We start from the raw sequence: 6,654 nt of genomic DNA, 5'->3' as shown, positions 1-6,654 counted from the left end.
TGGCATCATGCACAGATCCTGGCCATTTTGCCTCGACATTGGTGATGATTTGGGTTGCCTCACATATTACCTATAGTTAGTGGAAAAAGTAATGACTTTGATGATTTTAAGAAGGGGAAAAAATTAAGTTGTTACCTGCACATTGGTCCTATGAATAGATTTCCTATTAACATAGTCTCCCTCATTTATTGATGGAGCTTTAATAGGAATGTGAGTGCCATCAATGCACCCAATTACATTTGGAAACCCTGAAACAGAAAGTTATGGAAGTATGAAGTGTGTGCATAATGAATACATGTATAGATATTAATAATATGACTAAATATTAAATATGCGTCATATATTTTACTACAAAGGACAAACCTGCCACTCTGTGGAATTCGTCTTTAATAACAAGCAGAGGTTTATGGCCAGGGAACTGTACAAACGTGGGTAACAACTGTTTAAGTGCCAGACACACTGTACGAACGGCTCTACACACAGTTGCCTTTCCCAAATGCTCTGAATCGCCCACACTGTACAAAAAATGGCCAGACGCAAAAAACCTAAGTGCTATGCACAGAATGTTTTCTGTGCTAAGCGCAGAGCCGCGGTTTGTCACATTTGTGATATGCGGTTTTAAAAGACGTGTTAAATAAACTAATTAATCTTTAGAAAAACGATAACGCTCTTTTAAATATTCATTAGGGTATGCAAACACATCAATTTGCGGTCTTATAACCCTCTCCCGACTAAAAAAACTTGTATAATTTGTGCTTCTACGTCCACAGGATCCTCGTCAAAAGGGCACGCCATGCTCACCAACCTTCTGAAACGAAGTTACACTGAAACATAGCCTGCTCTCGAGCAGGTTATCTTCAGAGAGTCAGTTGCTATGGTTACATACATACCCAGAAAGTTACCTCTGTTTTTGGAACCGAACGTTGAGGTTATCCACAAACTTACCCTTAAACATACCCAGGTATGTCACATAGCCTGCTTTTTGGAATACCCCCCCGGCCTCTTCCTTCTGTTTGTTTACCTTCATTCACACACCCGCCCACTCATACAGCTGATTACTATTATCTCAGCACTCGCGCTCCACACACTAATCATTCCCATTCATGTTTCTCCTCCTTTCTCGCAGCTGTTTCCCTTTAGAATCAACACTTACAGTGATTATCTCTCACCTGATCCTTTTCTCTCTCTAATTCTCTCGGCTACTTCTAGTCCCTGTTTGCTCTGTCTTTTGTTGGATTATTGTTGAACGTTGAGCTTACACTCTGCTTCTCAGTTACGATCTCTTCAGCATTTATTCTCTGGAGTATTCCCTAGTTTTGTCTTGTCCTGTCCTACCCTGTTGTTACGTGAGTAAGAGCTGGTCACTCACCTTTGTTCTCTGCCCAGTTCACCTCCAGCCAGTGGACCGTCACTCACCTGCCATCTGCGAGTGGTTTGCACCTGACGCGAGGACGGAGAACTGTTGTGACTCATTGATATCCTGATTCTGGATTCCGGTTCCTGACCTCTGTCCGTCAAGGATCTTCTTTTGTTATTTTGCAGATCTGTGTCAGCTGACGGCAGTCTCCTTGGTTGAAGTTATTAGACGATAAACTTTACTGCATAACCTCTGCTTTTGGGTCCTCCGTTCTGAACTGTGACAAATGATAAATCTCATGTTTGTACTGGCTACTGTATACAGGCCACCATACAGACTTTATTAAAGAGTTTGGTGATTTTACATCCGAGTTAGTTCTGGCTGCAGATAAAGTTTTAATAGTTGGTGATTTTAATATCCATGTCGATAATGAAAAAGATGCATTGGGATCAGCACTTATAAACATTCTGAACTCTATTGGTGTTAGACAACACGTTTCAGGACCTAGTCATTGTCTAAATCAAACTCTGGATTTAATACTGTCACATGGAATTGATGTTGATAGTGTTGAAATTAATCAGCCAAGTGATGATACCTCCGATCATTATTTAGTTCTGTGCAAACTTCATATTCTAAATTCATAGTCTATAAATTCTACTTCTTGTTACAAGTATGGAAGAACCATCACTTCTACCACAAAAGACTGCTTTTTAAGTTATCTTCCTGATGTATCCAAATTCCTTAGCATAGTCATAAGTCATAGATCCTTATTAGTCATAGATCCTTATTAATTCCTCATTGTCATTAGGATATGTCCCCAAAACCTTCAAACTGGCTGTTATTAAGCCTCTCATCAAAAAACCACAACTTGACCCCAAAGAACTAGTTAATTATAGACCAATCTCCAATCTGTGGAGGAAGTTGTGGCCTACTGGTTAGAGGGTTGGACTCCCAATCGAAGGGTTGTGAGTTCTAGTCTCGGGCCGGATGGAAATGTGGGTGGGGGCAGTGCATGAACAGCTCTCTCTCCACCTTCAATACCACGACTTAGGTGCCCTTGAGCAAGGCATCGAACCCCCAACTGCTCCCCGGGCGCCGCAGCATAAATGGCTGCCCACTGCTCCGGGTGTGTGCGTGTGTGTTCACTGCTCTGTGTGTGTGCATTTCGGATGGGTTAAATGCAGAGCACAAATTCTGAGTATGGGTCACCATACTTGGCTGAATGTCACTTCACTTCATCTCCCTTTTCTGTCCAAGATACTAGAAAAGGTGGTATCCTCACAATTATATTCCTTCTTAAAGAAAAATGGTATATGTGAGGATTTCCAGTCAGGATTTAGACCGTATCATAGTACTGAGACTCCTCTCCTTAGAGTTACAAATGATCTGCTCTTATCATCTGATCATGGGTGTATCTCTCTATTAGTTTTATTGGATCTTAGTGCTGCGTTTGACACAATTGACCACAGCATTCTTTTTCATAGACTTGAACACTTTGTTGGCCTCAGTGGAAGTGCATTAGCATGGTTTAAATCGTACTTATATGACCACCATCAGTTCGTACAGTGTTAATTTTGACACAAAATTTTAATTTAGTTTTAGTCTTAGTCTTTTGACTATAATTCTTTTTAGTTTTAGTCAAGTTTTAGTCATCTGATTTGTTTTAATTTTAGTCTTATTTTAGTCGACTAAAATTGCTTGGTATTTTATTCGACTAAAATAAGACTAAAATCAATAACAGATTTACTAGACAATTTTTTTACAGCTGGTATAAGAAACAAACTTAACCAAAATATATAAAACACAAATTCAACTTTATTTCAACACAACTGTGTCTTTATTTCAATTCAAAAGCTATTATGCAGCAACAAACACTGTCATGATAATGTAAACAATAACTAGCTGCCAATTGACCATCAATAAAAGAAAAATAAAGTTAGGTCCAGGACCTTAAAGCTTACAGCTGAGCTGAAAAATAAGTGCATACATTTAAAGTAAATATTTAATAAGTTGGGTGGATAAAAAAAGTAACAAGATTTTATAAGGTATTCATTTGTCTAGAAATATTGTATGTTTTAAATACTACAATATTGCTAGATTAGTATGTATAATGATAGGATGTGAACATTCACGTTTCACATGACTAATATAGAAATATTTGTGATATTGTCAACAAGTAGAACATTATAAAATATACTAAACATTAGTATTAATCAAATGTATGTATCATAATATTACGTATTAGTATTGTGCTCTCATCTAACTTGAAGAAGGGGCTATTTTACAGTACTTTCAGTTCGTAATATTTAATGCTACAACATCTACGCACTGCAGTCTTCCAATTTTGCTTAGCTCAATAAACAAAAGAACATCGTTGTGAAATTACATTTGAGAAAATGTCCAGGTGGCCCGTCTGTAAACGTCTTTTCAAATTGGTTGTGTTCTTGCCACGAATGAGTGCTCCGCGTGCTTTACACTTTGTTTTGTTTTGTTCGTCGTCAAACGTGAAGTGAGCTGTGGACATTTTGTCGCTCTTTTAGACATCACCTCTTCGAAATGCCGACTTCCCGGGAGCTCATTTAAAAACTGAAAACCTTCGCTTCACGTCTCACGGCTCGGATTGGTTCTCTTCTCTCATGTAGTCTCGCCTGTTCCGTTTTGCCGGTTCTTTTGTTCATTCCTCGCATCTCTCCCGTCTGCTGATTTGATTTTCGTCACAGTCTATTTTCGTCTCGTCGTTTATTCGTTGACGATAATGTCAATCAATTTAGTCATAGTTTTAGTCTCTGATCATCAGTGCCTTCTTTTTTAGTTTGCGTTTCGTTTTCGTCCGCAAAAATATATTCGTGACGAAAATATTTAGTGAACGAAATTAACACTGAGTTCGTAGCAGTGAATGAAGATGCATCATATCGATCACAAGTGCAATATGGAGTACCTCAAGGCTCAGTACTAGGGCCGCTACTCTTCACGCTTTATATGTTACCCATGGGAGATATCATCAGGAAACATGGTGCGAGCTTTCACTGTTATGCTGATGACATAGATGATTATAATGTAAAAGGAGCTCATTCAAATACTGAGGTGCTAAACCATTCAAGGCTTTATAAGTAATAAGCAATAATTTAAAATCTATACGATGTTTGATAGGGAGCCAGTGCATTGTTGACAGGACCAGGCTAATATGGTCATACTTCCTGGTTCTAGTAAGAACTCTTGCTGCTGCATTTTGGATTGGCTGTAGTTTGTTTACCAAGCGTGCAGAACAACCACACAATAAAGCATTACACTAATAACCCAATAAACAGCTACACAGAGCTACGATCAGCTCCAGCAAGGCCAGCCAGAAGTCAGCAGGAAGCAGAGAAAAACCTGAAGAAGAAGAAGTGGTTTGAGTAGGACCGGACTTAAGCATTTTTAATGTGTCAGCGGTGCTGGGAGGTCAACGCACCGGAGATGTCACAAAATCTGCTGGGAGATCTTTTTTATTTTGTTTAATAACAATAATAATAATAATAAGAAACTTTATTTTATAAAGCGCCTTTAAAGGCAACTTCTCAAAGCGCTGTACACAAACAAGCAATACAAAGCTCAAACAATAAAAGAAACATCAACAATCAAATGCAAAATTAAAATAAAAAAAGTCTTAAGACTACCTTAAAAATGTCTTAGCCTTGTGCTTCCCTAAGATCAGGAGGCAGAGAATTCCAAAGGATAGGAGCATATGAAGAAAAGTTTTGTACATATTGTAGTTTGTTAAGTGTGGATTTAGAGAATCCGGCTAGAAGGGCGTTACAGTGATCTATCCTAGAGATGACAAAGGAATTCATCAGCTTTTTAGCTACTGAAAAATTTAGCATAGGGCGTAATCTAGCTATATTTCTGAGGTGAAAAAAGGATGATTTAACTGTGCTCTGGACAAAAGAATCAAATGAAAGCCTGGTATCAAAAATAACTCCAAGATTCCTCACTTTAGCTTGAGTAGCCAAGACCGAGCCATCAATAGTCAAAGATAAGGAACTAGTTTTTGAAATTTGTTGACGGGAACCAATAAGCATAACTTCAGTTTTACCACTATTCAGACACAAAAAATGTGTACTCATCCAGTCCTTATCTCAGAAACACAGCCGGACAGAAAATCAACATCAAGATGTTCACCAGACTTTGAGTGTATATAAATCTGCGTGTCATCAGCATAAAAGTGATAATGGAGGCCAAGCGATCGCAACAACTGTCCAAGTGGTGCCAGATAAATATCAAAAAGCAGAAGGCCCAGGACTGAGCCGTGAGGAACCCCAGTGAAAACAGAGCTAATCTCAGACCTGAAACCGCCCATGGAAACGAACTGAGAACGGTCAGTAAAATAGGATTTAAACCACTTCAAAGCTGTCCCCGACACACCAAAAATCTTGTTCAAGGTGGGCGAGAAATAGACTATGATCAACAGTATCAAAAGCTGCTCTTAAATCAAGAAGGATGAGAATGTATTACACCAGAGTCAGAAGCCATCAACAAATCATTGGTAACTCTGACCAAAGCCGTTTCAGTACTGTGGAATTTCTGAAAACCTGACTGAAGATGATAAAACAGGTTATTAATTGCGAGGTGGTTACGTAGATGAAAGGCAACAACACGCTCAAGAATTTTTGCCATGATCGGAAGGTTAGAGATAGTTCGAAAATTATTAAAATCCTCCAGAGTAGTATCTTCTTTTTTCAGTACTGGGGTTACAGCAGCAATCTTTAATGCTGCTGGAACCTCCCCCATCTGCAATGAATCATTCATAATACTAAGTACAGTAGGGCTCAAAACATCGAAGCAAGATTTAAATAAGCTTGAGGGAATAGGATCAAGCAAGCAAGTGGTAGATTTCATGCTTGATACCTCCCTTTTGAGACCCTCAGAATCAAGATGTGGAAAATTAGTGTGAGGAACACCAGTAAACCCAGATTAACAGAGAAGTGAGACAGTGGGAGCAGATGCAACAGAAATTTGTTTGCGAACGCTATCAATTTTAGATTTAAAAAATGTAAGACAATAATCACATAGCTGTTGAGAAACAGGCAAGGTGGTGGCAGCATCAACTTTAAGCAGTCTATTTATATTTTGAAACAAATGTCTGGGGTTTCCTTGATTGTTTTCAATAATCTGAGGAAAATAAGAGGATCTTTCAGTCTCAATTACTGCTCTGTAGTCACCCAGAAGGTCCTTCCAAGCCAAACAATGACCATTCAAGCCAGTAAGACGCCATTTACGCTCCATTTTACGACATGCAGCCTTCCTAGTGCGCAAATTAT

Source organism: Carassius gibelio, chromosome B2 (genome assembly GCF_023724105.1).
Source record: "Carassius gibelio isolate Cgi1373 ecotype wild population from Czech Republic chromosome B2, carGib1.2-hapl.c, whole genome shotgun sequence".
In the NCBI taxonomy this organism is placed as follows: Eukaryota; Metazoa; Chordata; class Actinopteri; order Cypriniformes; family Cyprinidae; genus Carassius; species Carassius gibelio.
This window is presented reverse-complemented; position numbering follows the sequence as displayed.